General features: G+C 40.8%; 1 protein-coding gene across 3 annotated transcripts in view; it reads left to right on the top strand.

Moving 5' to 3' along the window:
* Window positions 1-529: 529 nt before the first annotated feature.
* LOC149313918 (solute carrier family 35 member F5) overlaps window positions 530-14,230 on the top strand; it is a 46,925-nt gene continuing 33,224 nt past the window's right edge. Inside the window, exons 1-4 of one of the 3 annotated variants that reach the window (XM_089520154.1) lie at window positions 530-574; window positions 6,901-6,954; window positions 10,184-10,257; window positions 11,310-11,390. The gene's annotated coding sequence lies outside the window, so the exon portion shown is untranslated. Of the gene's footprint in view, window positions 575-649; window positions 743-5,543; window positions 5,654-6,900; window positions 6,955-10,183; window positions 10,258-11,309; window positions 11,391-14,230 lie in introns of those variants that run through there. The other 2 variants (XM_089520155.1, XM_089520156.1) reach the window with 2 other exon arrangements.

Raw genomic sequence — 14,230 nt, 5'->3', positions numbered from 1 at the left:
CACTCTCTCAGCCTCAGAGGAAGGAAAAGGCAAATCCCCTCTGAACCAATCTTGCCATGAAACATTATAGATTCGCCTTAGGGTCTGAAATGACTTGAAGGCACACAATAAAAACAACAAGCCCCTAATTTCCCCTCATTTGGTCACCATACCGCACTACATTCTTATAGTGCAGCTATCCCACTTTAACTGGTCTGCCTGCTTCCTGTTGCATTTTGGGATTTGTAGTCTAGCAAGGCCTAAGAGCTCTCTGACTGGGAATTCTAAACGCCCCCTCCTTAAACTGCAAATCCCAGAATGCAACAGGAGGAGGCAGCGCTATAAGAGTGTATAGGGCAGGAGCCGACAAGGACTAGGTCAACGCGCAGAGCTCCGAGGGCATCGATTGGTCGATGGGGCGGGGCCTTTTCCTATCGGCAGTGGATTCACTCCGGCCCAGGCGAAGCGGAGGATCTTCGAACGCGTCAGCTGTGAGAGTGGAGGAGCAGAGCCCCGACGGCGGCAGCGGCGGCGGCTGGTCGGAACCATTCGTTTGAGAAAGGGGGGGGGGGCGGACGGGGTGCTCTCGTGCCAGGTATGTTAGTCCCCCTCCCCGTTGCAGAAAAGTGGGTCTGGTCGGAGCAGTGGCGGTTAGCTGTCAGTCTCCCTCCGCAGAGCCCCTCAGTGCCATAGGGGAAGGCGAAGGGGAAGGCGCCTCTCCCTCGCCCTCCTCTCGGCGCTGGGGCAGAGCCCCGCCAAGCAGGCAAATAAATAAATAATAATAATAATAATAATAACAACACTTTATTTATACCCGGTTTTTCTGTTGCCAAACAATCAAAGCGCCTTACAATAAAACCTCTGCCGCCCTCTCTCTCTCTCTCTCTCTCTCTCTATATATATATTTATATATATATATATGACTCGTGTGTGTGTGTTTTGTGCGCCTTCATGGCGACCCTGAACCTGTCACGGGTTCATTTTGGGGCTTTTTTTGGCAGGATTTCGTCAGAGGTTTGGCCCTGGCCACCCTCTGAGGCTGAGAGAGTGTGACTTGCCCAGGGTCAGCCAGTGGGTTTACATGGCTGAGTAAGGATTCGGACCCCGGTCTCTAGAGTCACAGCTCGACGCTCAAACCACCACTCCAGGCTGCTCCCTATTAACTATTATTAGGAACACCTCTGGACAAATCTTGCTTAGAAAACCCCTTGATAAGGTCGCCATAAGTCAGAAACAACTTGAACCGCGCAACAACAAAAAAACCAACAAGTTGTCTCCTGTGAGGCTGAGAGAGTGTGACTTGCTCTGGGTCACCCAGTCACTTTCCATGCCTGAGCGGTGATTTGAACCCTGGTCTTTGGAGTCAGGAGTTTATCACATGGGGGGGGGGAATTGGGGTTTTAGACAACGATTAAGCCGAGAAAATTGTGCAGTTGACATTAAAACGTGATTAAAATAAGTTTAACACAAGAGCCATTATCCTGTGGATAACCACGGAATAAACAGGCAATAAACAGCAAAAAGTCATTCATGGGAAAATCTGGTTATTCATGTTTAATCACATTTCACCTTGACATTGTGTGAAAACCATTAGCGCAATTTCACGATAATAATAATAACCAGTTATTCATGGGATAATATTACTTTGAGCATGATGTTGTGTGAAAACCATTAGCACAATTGCTGCATTATTATCACGGGTTAATCAGCGTTTATACTTCCAATTGTCCCCCATGTGATAAACTCCTTAGTCCAACCGCTACACCAGGCTGCTCCCTATTTCTAGTATTACTCTTGCTGTGTGCTTTCAGGTCATTTTCTGACTTATGGCAACCCTGAGGCAAAACTATCACTTCCCTTTGCAAGGTTGGTTCAGAGGAGGTGTGCCATTGCCTTGCTCTGAGGCTGAGAGAGTGTGACTTGCCCAAGGCTGAGCACCCATGGCTGAGTGTGCATTCGAACCCTGGTCTCCAGAGTCCTACTCCAACACTCCCAGCACTACACCACGCTGGCTGTCATTATTACTGTTAAGTGTTGCTGCCTCGCTATGTGTCATGGGGGGCCATAGTCAGGCTAAGTTAGTTTTGATGTAGCGACGTGTGTGAGCATGTTTTAGACTGTATATCTGAGATTGTGTGTGCACTTTAAATCTCTCTTCACTTCCACTTCCACCGCCTTCGCAGTTTCTGTGTGGGTGGCATAGAGTAGGATTGCTTCATGCCAGGTGCCCCTTTTTATAAGCAGTATTTCCCCCTCATTTGAGGGTTGGGAAGCTTTTCCTTATATAGAGTGACTGAAGGAGAAAATTCAGTCTGTAAGTCACACATCCCCCTGCAAAAAAAGTTCATATTTTGGGGCATGGGCCCATCATGTAGACAAAAACATGTGTAATTTGTTACTATAGTCAATATGTTAATTTCCTCATATATATATATATATATATATATATAGAGAGAGAGAGAGAGAGAGAGAGAGGGACTGAAGGAGGAAATTCAGTCTATAATTCATGCTCCCACCAAAAGTTGATATTTTGGGGCGTGGGCCCTTCATGCAGACAAAAGCATGTGTAATTTGTTACTATGGACAATATGTTAATGTTGGGAAGCTTTTCCTTATATACAAACTGAAGGAGGAAATTCAGTATATAATTCACACACACAAACACCCCAATTCAGTCCTCCCCTGAAAAACTTCATATTTTGGGGCACGTGCCCTCCATGTAGACAGAAATGTGTAATTGGTGACTATAAACATTATGTTAATTTTGCAGAGAAATGCATGGCTGGGGCTAATTGAACTCAGTACTTTCCTTTGCTATTTAGGTAGGACGCTGCCTTCTTCATCGCCACTTCCTGACTTGCTCACCTTGCGTGTCTTATTGCCTTATTTCCATTTCCAAAAACCTGGCAATGCTACTGGGAGAAGCCCTTTCCTCTCCCCTGTTTAGTGTATTCAAGGAGGGCAGATGACGAACTTGGGTGAGATCAATTTTGTGGTTTAAAACACACACACACACACTGCAGAAATAATCCACTTTGAGACCGCTTTAACTGCCATGGCTCAGTGCTATGGAATCATGGGAACTGTAGTTTATTTTGGTACCAGAAAGAGAAGATTAAATGTTTCACAAAACTAGAATTCCATAGCATTGAGCCACAGCAGTTAAAGTGGTATCAAATGGGATTATTTCTGAAGTGCGGATGCCTCTTTTTGAAGCCATCAAGAGAAAGAGACCTCAATGTCTCTAGGCAATCGGTTCCATTGTGGAATCACTTGTACTGTCAAGATATTCCTTCTAATGTTCAATCAAAATCTCTCTCTCTCTCTCTCGTGTGTGTGTGTGTGTGTGTGTTGTGTACCTTCAAGTCATTTCCAAGCTATCACAGGGTTTTCTTGACAAGATTTGGTCAGAGAAGTTTTGCCATTGCCTTCCCTTGAGGCTGAGAGAGAGTGACTTGCCCAAGGTTACCCAGTGAGTTTCCAGGCTGAGCTGGGAACCGATTCCTGGTCTCCAGAGTCATAAGTCTGGGGTCATTCACACTGCAGAAAAGTGGGGCTGGATCAGACCAAAGGCCGCTCCAGTCCAATATTGTTTTCACTGGCAGGATCTGCACTGGAGAAATAAATAGTTTGAGGAAAGGTGCCCCAACGAACTACCATTCCCAGAAATCCATAGCATGAAGTCACGGCACTTAAAATGAGGTTGAACTGGATTATTTCTCCAGTGCAGATGCAGCCACTTACACAAAATGGCTCTCAGTTTGGTTGCTTTGAAAACAGGATTGCTCAAATGCATTGAGGATCACTCTATCTGTGGCTATTTACCCATGTTGACTCTATAGAAATGCATTGAGGATCACTCTATCTGTGGCCATGTTGACTCTAAAGAACCTCTGGGGTGAAAGGCATTATGTTGCTGAATGCTAGCTGCTAGAAAATACCACATTCCTGACTTGCTTTTGGCCTTCACCAAGGCCACTGTAGGAATCAAGATGTTTGACCAGGTACACATTTGGTCTGAGAAAATGTCTTCTTACATTGTACTGTTTCCCCATCTGTTTGTTTTGGAGTGTGGTTCCTTGAGAACTGGGCCTGTCTCTTTAAGTAAAGTTGTTGTTGTGTGCCTTCACACCATTATCTGACTTAAGGGAACACTAATGCAAATCTGTCACAGGGTTTTCTTGGCAGGATTGCTTCAGAGCAGGTTTGCCAGTGCCTTCCTCCAAGGCTGAGAGCATGTGACTTGCCCAAGGCCATTCAGTGGGTTTTCATAGCCAAGAGGGGATTCGAATCCTGGTCTCCAGAGTCCTAGTCCGACCCTCAAACCACGACACCATACTGGCTACAAAAAATAAAATAAAAATAAAAGGAGAAAATGTCTATGACAACCGCACAACTCATCAGGGAATTGAAGGAGTTTTTGTCCAAAATCCAAGAACCATTTCTAAGCTGAAATTCCAAAAAGCAGGCTTCCTAGAAGAAAAAAGGGCCTCTGCCACAATTCATTAGGATGATGCACTAGACAGTTCAAAGTGTAATAGTGTTTGGGATTTTTTGTTGCCCAAATTGCAGTGGCCAGTTTCATGTCAACATTCTAAAGAGGCAGCTTTCTAGAAGTAAGAATTGAGTGCTTTCCATTAATCAGTGAGAAAAATTTTAACAGCTAAAAAACAAGGAGAGGCTCTTTAAGGCACAATTGGTGAGATTCCCCAGACAGGAAAAAAGACAGAAAAATGGAAGAGGACAGAGATACTGATTCTAACATTCCTGGTGTGTGTGCATGTGTGTATGTGTATATCTCTATCTATGAAGATTATCGCACTGGGGTTAAAACGTTCCCCAGTGCATTCTAACGGGGGCGAGCACAGAGCGTGACGGGAACCCGATGGGGCCCAGAACACTAGTTTACTGCACGGCGGAATGCCGCCTCCTCCACCGAGTGTTCCCATCGGATTCCAGGGGACGCCATTGCTGGGGACGGTTTCAAAGCGTACCCAGAAATGGCATCCCCTGGAACCTGATGGGAACGCTCGGTGGCGGTGGTGGCATTCTGCCGTGCAGTAAACTAGCATTCTGGGCCCCATTGGGTTCCCATCATGCTCCGTGCTCGCCCCCGTTAGAACGCACTGGGGAACGTTTTAACCCCAGTGCTATAATCTTCTATCTATCTATCTATGGAGAGAGAGAGAGAGAGAGAGAGAGAGAGAGTAAGAGTATTTTAAAGATAGGAAAACAGGAGGGGGCTTGTATATTACACACCAAATGGGTCTAAGGGGCCTTCTGTTTTCCCACTACCTGCTCCCTTTTACTTCATGAATCTTACCAGTACAGTAGTGGGAAAATGAATGGCCCTTAGATCCCTTTGGTGTGTAAGGTACAGACCCAGACAGTGTTGGGTATCCCTTAACTTTGCTGTTGTTATTGTATACCTTCAAGTCATTTCTGACTTATAGCAATCCTAAGGCGAACCTACCATGGGATTTTCTCAGCAAGTTGCTTCAGAGCAGGTTTGCCATGGCCATCCTCTGTGGCTCTGAGAGTGTGACTTGCCCAAGGGCACCCAGCGGGTTTACATGACTAAGCCAGGATTCAAATCCTGGTCTCCAGAGTGCTAGTCCAGCACTCAAACCACTGCTGGCTCTATTACCTTTAGCCAGTCCTATAATAAAAACAGGTAGGCTTAACGTTGATGCAAGTTTTCCCGAACATCTGAAAGGTACAGGAAATCAGTAACTGGCAGTTACTTTGCAAGGTATCAGTTAGAGGTCATTCTCAGACAATAGTGCAGCACATGTGTTGCTACCAGAGGTCTTTTTGTAACCAGAGATTCCCCATGCATAAGCACTGAGCTGTGACCCCTGTTGTCAAGGTAATGTTCCAAGCCTCAAGCTACCGATCATGGCAAAATACTCAAAGCATATGTCATTCTAACTACTCTTCATATAAAGCCAAATTGTTCTGTTGCTGTCAAGGAGAATTCACAAAAAACAAAATACTGTATATTGCTTCTGCTAGAGATTGCAATTAATGAATGGCTGATAGTAGTGGTTTGGGGAGGACCGGTGAAGGCAGTTTCAGTATAAGAATGTAAAGCTGGTTACTGTTTTTTTTCCTTTTAAATGTTACCTATTTATGTTCTTAATTTTTGTATGGTTTAACAGTGTATTATATTTTGTTTTAATTCCCATAAATATCTCAGCCAGATTAGTTTTACTGTTTCGGTTGTTGTGTACTAGAACATGAACAAGTTTATGGCCTGTATAGGTGAAGTTTCAACTCAGATTCACTGCACATTAGATACTATTTCTGTCCGCCATGACAGGTATACAATATAGCCAGTGTCACAGAGGCCTTTCTTAGTCCCATCAACATCCTAGGCATGTTTGGAGCGCTGCTCCCATGATTTGAGACCCCTCCCTAAAAAGGATAAGATGGCTACCTTTTTGCTCTCTTTCCATCAACAAATGACTGTAGTGATTGTAGTTCAGCTATTGGAACATTGAGCAGTGGTTATTTTATTCATTTATATCCCACCCTTTGCTCAGTACAGGGACTTATAAAATATTAAGATCGATACATATTAAAAGCATTCAAATATACTCTGTGTGTGTGTGTGTGTCCACAATTCTTGACTGCAGTATGATTAGTGGGATTGGCAAGGATTCCCTTGTTAATCAAGTTTGAGAGGCCTTTCCTCAGTGAATCATGATCAAGTGTTTCATGCAGATGTGTAGTGATTTAGGGCCTAGAAAAACTGGCTTTTATTTAATTACAAGGTGAGCATGAGCATAGTAAAAACTTGACACACACACACACACACATATAGGGAGAGAATGTATCCTTCTTTTAAAAAAATGGGGAAATGTTATTGTTTGAATACTGAGAACTTCTGTATTAATGCTAAATATTCTTACTTCATAGATATTCTGAACTAGTTATACGACTACACCAGTGTTGTGATAAAAACATATCTAGGTAAGTATCAAAACATAGATGTGTCTAAATACATCATATTTATAATAGTCAGTACACTGTGATCTGTTACTTTATTTGGGTAGACATAACATGGTTTGAGCATTGACATTTAAGGCTTTTGCAAAAAGGAGCAATTTTTGTATACTCCTGTGTCCATAGATACCCTAAAAGCACCAGATCCTGTCTGATCTTGGAAGCTAAGCAGGCTTAGCCCCAATTAGTATTGAGATCCAAGACTGTCAACAAATACCAGGTGCTATAGGATATATTTCAAAGGAAGGGACTGGCAAAACCACCTCTTAATATTTCTTGCCTAAGAAAACTCTTATGAAATGAATGGGGTTGCCATACGTTGACTAGTGACATGAAGGCACATACACACATAATATTTAGAATAGATAGTCTGAGTTATAGTAGCTGTTATTGTAGAAAACCATGTCTTCATCTCTATGAAGCAAAAAGGACTATAGACTTTGTAAAAATCCAGATTGCCTGGTTGCTCAAATTAACAAAACTGTGATGAGACTAAAGAAATATTTTAAATGGTTGTAGTTCTGTAGAATTAATTTATAAGCTATCTAAAATATATAAGAAAAATAAAAAAATAAATGTTGGAAGTGTCAAAATGAGGTAGGTACCTATTTACACAGCTGGTGGCACCTGTATTTGTGGTGGGGCCAAGAGAAAGTCCTCCGGTGGATCTTAAGAATCCAGCAGGTTCATATAGGGAGATACATTATTTTCAGATGTTGTAGACCTAAGCTATAGAGGCTGAACCTGGGATCCTTTTGCATACAAGCTCTGAACTCTACCATTGAGCTATTGTTCTGTATAATCTTAATTCTTGTCTTGAACATTTGATAGAGTATAGCAGTGGTTCTCAAACTTTGGACCCTTATGACTCCCTTTACAACTATATCCAGATGCTGGGGTCCGCTCTCATTTGATCCAGTACAGTCAGCCCTCCATATTTGTAACTTTGACTTTTGCAGATTTGATTATTCACAGATTATCTGTTGTTGCTTCCGCTGCTGCCCTATGCCATTTTTAATAGGGACTACAAGCCTTGTGAGACTGAGAGACTGCGAACGAAAGTCCTGTAAGTCCCTATTAAAAATTACATAGGGCAGCAGTGGAAGCAACAGCAAGCCCACAAACTGCCTGATTCTACCTTGTAAAGGAAACCCACATCCTCAGAGGCATCCATGGTGGGTTGAATCTGCAGATTGTGCTTTTCGTGTGTGTTCAATATGGTTTGGAGCAGCCTTATAGACTTATTCACATTTTTTCCACTTTGCCAGTGGTCCTATACCTCTATTCCCAGTGAATGTGGAGGGAAGTCTGTATATGAATAAAAATGTTTTGTTTGTTTAGTGTGTGCATTTTCATTCATAGATTCATGTACTGTATATTCATACTGTATTTTAACATCTTATAAGGAAATAGCTCTCTTTCTTCTCCTCCGCAAGGCAGAGGTTTCAAATTCTGCTCCAGGTCAGAAAACATTTGAGAGGAAGGGATCAGGGCTGCCAAGGCTTGCAACTCTTTGAGCAACTCTTGCATCCCTCCCAGGGGTCCCATCACACAGTTTGAGAACCACTGGATTATAGGATGGTGGAAACCTTTATTGAGTAGCATGGAGACAATTTTATTCATTTAAGTTTAACAGGATCTTTTTAAGCAGCAGAATTCTTCAGCCAGTTGCTTTGGCAGTGACTTGACTGTGTACATTCTCTCTTTGTGAAGTCACTTCACCATACAGTATAAACAGGGATTACTGGCAAAAACGATTCAACATCTGCATGTGCTCAGGGTTGTGGGCTGGCCTTATCAGTACCTGATGCTAAGCTCTATTAACTAAATAGAGAAGTTGCTGATATTAGTTTTGGTGAATATTCAGCTGGAATTTAAAATATATGTGCTTAGGTGTGCTAGGAAAAAGATTGATTATAAATAAATATAATCATCATCATCCTTTTGCTCTGTTTTATCTTGTTTTACTTTGTTATGAAATTACAGTAGGCCTTTGGTATCTGTTGGGATTTGGTTCCAAGACCCCCCATGGATACTCAAGTCCCATTAGCGGTATATACCATGACATAATAAAATGATGTCCCTTATATAAAATGGCAAAAATCAAGGTTTGCTTTTTGGAATTCATGTTTGTTTGTTTTTTGGAATGTTTTCAAGCTGTGTACAGTTGAATCCGTGGGGGCAGAGAGGAAATCAGTGGACATTGAGGGTCAAGTGTAGTTTTCCCCCAGCGCTTTATTAATCTCACTTCCTTTAAATATGCTATATATACTAAACTATAAGTCTACCTCATGTATAAGTCGAGGTCAGGTTTTGGGGCCAAAATTATGGATTTTGCCATGACTCGTGGATAAGTTGAGGGTAAAATAGTGTGTGTATGTGTACATATGGGAAGAGCGACTTTTCTTCATCATTTCATCTTTCGTTTCAGCCAGGCCCATGGGTGGGAGGGGGACTCTTAAATAAACAGTAATATTAATCAGTCATCCAGGACTCTTTCTGCTTCGCTCTTTCTTGCCAAACTCCTCTCTGCACGGCATGGGGAAATCTGAGAGAGCTACTGTCACGTTTCCATAGTGACTCATAAATAAGTCAACCTGGGATTTTGGGGTCAATTTTTGGACATAAATTTTTAGACTTATAGACAAGTATATAATGTTACTGTAATAGGACTCCTGGTGGAATAAAGAAAACAAACTGAGGCAATAGAACTGGCATGTCCATATTACTTCAGTTGAAAACATTACCATGTATGCTTTGACTGAAAGTAGCTTCTTTGCAAAATAACAAGCCATTTGAAAAAAACATAGAAAGAATAGCAGGGAGAAACTGACAATATAATGAACTATATTACAACAGTGTACCAAAGGAATAAAATCACAACTCTAGCATGTAAGCAATGATCATACATTTATATCATATATTTATGTGTAGTGATTGTTGTATATATGTTAGAGTTGTGGTTCATTCTGTGAAACCCTCCTGTTGTGTATACTCTGCACTTGAAAAAACAGGCAGAAGCAGTTAAATGACAAGCAAAACCCACTAATGTTGTCATACAACCACTTTCTTTACACACCAAGATTCAGATCTAAGTAGAACTGACCTATAATGAAAGGGACAAAGTAGCAAATCAGCTCTTATAAAACTTAGCTGCATGGTTGTTAAGGCTTGATTTTCTTTTGAATTTTTGCAGAAAATGTCCAAACATGTAGATAAAGTATGTGTACCATTCAAAATGTCTGCTTGACACCAGTAAAAATCCAAAAGGTAAGAAAAGCTGAATTATGCCATGCATGTTTTTAGGATGTGCTTTTGTTATTTAATGTATGTCTTCAAAAATTAAGTAAGTAGAATGTCAAAATTTTATGATTGCCATGGCAAGATAGTAGGATGTGGTATTTTTTAAATCAGATTAATTTTTGTTTATCCCCTGCCCTAGGTAACTATGGCTGGATTCATTAGCAAACGTGATGCACATTTAAATGCACTCAGTGTGTGTGTATATTTGCCTTCAATTCATCTGTTGACTTATGTACCCAAGCATAAGTTGCTAATGGTTCTTTTGATGATAGCCCCTTATATTTAATGGGGTGATACTCTTGCAAACAATCTTTTTGTGATGCTAGAGCAGAAAAGCTGATTCCATTCGTGTTGTTTTGGGTCCCTTTCATATGAGGGTGGACACTTTTCCAGGGGAGTCACAAACCATTTTTAGCAGGGGGAAAATCTGCAATTGATTTATTTAGGCTGATTGGAATATTATTTTAATTTTTTTCAACTTCTGTTTCTATATACAGTTAACTAGTCCTGTTCTGCAAGTTTCAGTCTCACCTCATAGAACAGTAAATGTTTGGCAGCTTAATTCATCCCACAAAGTATATTTCACATGGCTGAACTGAAGAGAAAAGAGAGCTTCTTTTCTAGCAACATTTGTAAACTAAGGTCCAAAACACCTTGCAGAAATAATCCAGTCTGAGATGGCTTTAATTGCCCGGCCTCAGTGCTAGGGAATCCTGGGAATTTTAGTTTATTGTGATACCAGAGCTCTCTTACAGAGAAGGCTAAATGTCACACTACAGTTCCCAGAATTCCCTAACATTGAGCAAGGGCAGTTAAAGGAGTCTCAAATTGGATTATTTCTGCAATGTGTTTTGGACCATATTCAGCCCGCTGGGTATGCTGCTTACTTTCAGTGCAAACTTTGGAGAATATCTTGATCACATAGAAAGGTGTGGGGAAGAGCATGTGTGCCATACTCAGAAGCCCTGAAGTAAAGCATGTTCTGCAGTACTTATTGAAACTCTTCCCTCTCTTTTCAGGAATTGATCTTTATCATAATAGATGCCATGAAGCTGATCAGTGCCCAACCATTATTTTAACTTTAAAAAGTTACTGAGCAGGTATGGTTTTCTCCCTTTGAAATAGCAGGTACACCATGCAGTCTCTTATCCAAATATCAATTTTATAAATCAAAATATATTAACTTCCTTTTTCCCCTATTCAAAATGTATGTGAAACAGAAGAAGAATTATATGTATGCTGATGTTTTTCTTTCTCTCTTTTCTTCTTTAAAGTGAACTTCTGGGGGCTCCATGTTCTGGCTGAACAGTGATGATTTATGTGTATGCTATTAAACATGCTATTGTGCCACATTAAGGATCACCCACTACTAATAGCTGCATTATGTTTCTATAGGAGGAGTATTTGGTTTGTCTTAAAAAAAAAAAAAAGATTAACTTTCAGCCAACCCCTGCATCATAGCCATCATGGTCCTTGGGTACAATTGTTTAAAAATATATGTTTGGGTTGAAATCCACAAAGCTGCTTAATCTCACTGAGGTCTAAAACACACTGCAGAAATAATCCAGTTTGAGACAACTTTAACTACCCTGGCTCAGTGCAAGGGAATCCTGGGAATTATAATATACTGTTAAAGCTCTCTGACAGAGAAGGCTAATGTGTCACAAAACTACAGTTCCCAGAATTCTTTAATAACTGCTAGATTAGACCATTTTTTTATCATTAGTTGCATCCACACTGGAGAGATAACCCCGGTTTGGCACCGCTTTAACTTGTTGTCTGGCTCAAGGCTATGGAATTCTGTAAGTTGGAGTTTGTTATGGGGCAAACTCAAACTCCCAGAATTCCAACTCTCAGAACCAGCCTAAACAAACTCTACAACAAACTCCAACTCCCAGAATTCCATAGCTTTGAGCCTCTTTCTCACCTCCGTCCTTTAATTTCTGTCCAGCATTCAGCTGCACGCATTATCACATCTGCCCACCGCTCTGACCACATCTCTCCTGTGTTGGCATCCCTTCACTGGCTCCCCCTCCCTTTTCGTATTCAGTATAAGCTCCTGCTGTCCACGTTTAAAGCCCTCCATGGACTGGCCCCTCCTTACTTATCAGACCTTATTTCCCCTCACCTTCCCACTAGGGCCCTCCATTCTGGTAGTCAAGGTCTGCTGTCTCAGCCCAGGATTTCCTCTGCCCCATCCCGGATTCGTCCCTTTTCACTCGCTGCCCCTCACTCCTGGAACCTTCTTCCCCCGCAAACAAGAGCCATCTCTTCTTTAACCAGCTTCAAAACGGAGCTGAAGACCATCCTGTTCAGAGAAGCGTTCCCAGGCATTGCATAATTGTCACTTGCTTTTTGTTGTTCTTTTGTTGTCTGTTTTATTGAATCATTTCCTGTATTGCTATGTATTTTATATGTATTATCCTACTAGAGAGGCCCCTTCCCCACCACCTTTCCCTTCTCCTTTTGTGTTGTGTCTTTTTAGATTGTAAGCCTGAGGGCAGGGAACCGTCCAATTAAAAAGATTGTATGTACAGCGCTGTGTAAATTTACAGTGCTTTATAAATAAAGGTTAATAATAATAATAATAATAATAATAATAATAATAATAATCTTTCCAGTGTGGATGTAGCCTTTGACAGCTACATTTAAACCTAATTTGGAAGTTTCAGTTGGCTCCAGATTTCAATTTCTGACTGAAGGTGGTTGATTACACCAATCTTCCAGCTCCACTGCTTAATAATTCAGGGTGCTCTTTTGACTTTTAAAGGTCTGAGCCACCTGCAACCAGAATATTTCAAGAAACATCTTTTTATTCAAGCTTCTGGATAACTTAATTCATCTTCATCTCTCATTGTCATCAGAAATATAGCAGGGCTGTAACTGAGGCAGACTTCTTTTACCAGTTCTACATGAGATGCAGAACAACTTGAGAGATGTGACTTACCACCACTACAATTCATTATCACTTTTACTTGTTAAGCAAGCATTGTTTGTTCAGTGCTTTTGCAGATTTTCATTTTTGGATAGTTTATATTCCTATTGCCTTTTTAACAAGTTTAATCTTTTCCAAAAGACCATAAAGATGTGGGGAGGGAAGATAAGAAGCTGCCTGCTAGTGATAACAGCATCAAGTATTACCTTATTAAATGTCTTTAACAATTTCTTACTAAATGTCATTGAGTTTGAATTTGAACTTGGTTTCTAGTTGTTATTTAAAACCTGTACATATTTCCGCCTGGATCTAATTATTTCTGCTCTTAATTAGTTTCCATATGTAAAGCCCAGTTGGTGATGTGATGATGTGCTGTCTGTATGTTACTCATTATAAAGGGGTCAGCTTGGTGGAGAAGCAAGCCACCTGTCCACTATGAGAAAGCAATACTGCTGACTTCTAGACAAGTGAACCTGAGACCAGATATTGTGACTCTGGGCTTATAGTGTGTTAACAGGCTTTTTGGAAGCCTATTTATTTATTTCAAAACACAAATAAATAAATAATTGTGTTTATGGTCCATTGCAATTCCAGAAAGATAACATATATTTGTGATCATTGTAGCCAATAGTGCTATCTGGATTCAAAAGAAAAATTTTAATTAGTAACCGGTTTTCTTTTGATAACAGGAAGCTTCTTATCAATCTTTATATGGTTAGCAATATGCCTGTTGTTGACACCAAATATATACACAGGTCTTTTTGTTTTTCTTGTTTGGGCAGTCTCAAACTTGAAGAAGATCTTCCATGAAATGGAGTACTACTTGGATTCCTTTAATGTATCTGCATGCATCTGCCCATGAATTGTTAATATAGCTATATCATTTCTGCTTCTGTTCCAATTTGCAATACAGTATATTACTGTTGTATAAAGCATCAACTAACTAGAAATGATTTATTCTGTTAAATTCAGTATGTTGATCAATACCCTTAATGACTTTATGAC

This window comes from Sceloporus occidentalis, unplaced genomic scaffold (assembly GCF_023333645.1).
Source record: "Sceloporus occidentalis isolate IW3139 unplaced genomic scaffold, rSceOcc1.0.p SCAF_4, whole genome shotgun sequence".
NCBI lineage: Eukaryota > Metazoa > Chordata > Lepidosauria > Squamata > Phrynosomatidae > Sceloporus > Sceloporus occidentalis.
The sequence above is the reverse complement of the archived record's forward strand: the minus strand, read 5'-3'. Positions and strand labels throughout refer to the sequence as shown.